Source organism: Brassica napus, unplaced genomic scaffold (assembly GCF_020379485.1).
Source record: "Brassica napus cultivar Da-Ae unplaced genomic scaffold, Da-Ae ScsIHWf_1153;HRSCAF=1639, whole genome shotgun sequence".
Taxonomy (NCBI): Eukaryota; Viridiplantae; Streptophyta; class Magnoliopsida; order Brassicales; family Brassicaceae; genus Brassica; species Brassica napus.
In genome coordinates this window covers 7,976-9,095 of record NW_026014576.1, presented here as the reverse complement: position 1 = coordinate 9,095, position 1,120 = coordinate 7,976, and the positions used below count along the sequence as shown (strand labels likewise).

The following is a 1,120-nucleotide window of genomic DNA, read 5'->3' as shown; positions in this document are numbered from 1 at the left end:
GGTGATAGCTTTGGCCTCCTTGGGATTTTGGTCAGACTTTCCAGGTAGAGATCCTTGCTGGCGATTCTGGTGAGTGTTCATGGAAGCAAATTGATTCTCTAAATTCCTGACTGTAGAAGCAAGGTGTGAGAATTTGTTGTTGAGCTCATTGTAGCTCCCATCAATCTTGGAATGAAGGTTCTTCAACTCATAACCAACATGCTTCTCACTTCTAGTCTGAGACTCCAAGATTTGTTTCAGTAAGGTATCAGTGCTGCTCTCTTGAGGAGCAGAGGAACCAGACGAGGGGTTTTGCTGAGGCTGATAGCTGCCTTGCTGGTTGTTTCTTGGCGGATAGCCACTCTGTTGGTTGTTGGAATAGGATTTCTGTTGGTAGTTGTTGTACTGAAAGTTGGGCTCTTTTTTGTACCAGCTACCATTGTTGTTGATGAAACACAGCTCTTCCTGACCTTCCAAACCCTCAACTTCATGGACAACAAGTGGTGTCTCTTGGCTTGGGTTACCAACAAAGTGCAGCTGCTCTTGGGTAGCTTTATCAGCAATGAGGATGTCTATCTTATCCTGTAGAGCTTCAACTCCTTCCTCGTCTGCTTATCATCAGTTCTACTGCCTCTGTCGTGGTCTCCACTGTAGACTGCATCACTCTTTACCATGTTGTCAACCAGCTCCTCTGCATCCTCCTCAGTTCTCCCCAAGAAGAACCCATTGCTAGCTGTATCCAGTCTGGCTCTGTACTTAGGGAGAGCACCACGGTAGAATGTGCTCAGCAAGCTCTCCTTAGAGAAACCATGGTGTGGGCATTGAGCTTGGTAGCCCTTGAATCTCTCCCAGGCTTCACTGAAGCCTTCCAAGTTCTTCTGTTGAAAGCTGGAGATCTCGTTTCTCAGCTTAGCAGTTCTTGAAGTAGAGAAGAACTTCTCCAAGAATGCTTTCTTGCAGTCATCCCAAGTGGTGATGGAGTCGCTGGGTAGAGACTTCTCCCACTGACGTGCCTTATCCCCCAAAGAGAAAGGGAATAGCTTGAGCTTTAAGGCATCTTCGGACACACCATTGGTTTTTGACAACCCACAGTAGCTGTCGAACCTGTCCAAGTGATCAAATGGATCCTCTAGAGCCAAGC

At 47.0% G+C, this 1,120-nt stretch overlaps 1 non-coding gene across 1 annotated transcript; it reads left to right on the top strand.

Annotated features, from left to right (window-relative positions):
- The first annotated feature begins 783 nt into the window (after window positions 1-783).
- LOC125596218 lies at window positions 784-890 on the top strand. The gene has a single exon (XR_007330931.1). It is a non-coding gene; the product is annotated as a small nucleolar RNA R71 (small nucleolar RNA).
- Window positions 891-1,120: the final 230 nt, after the last annotated feature.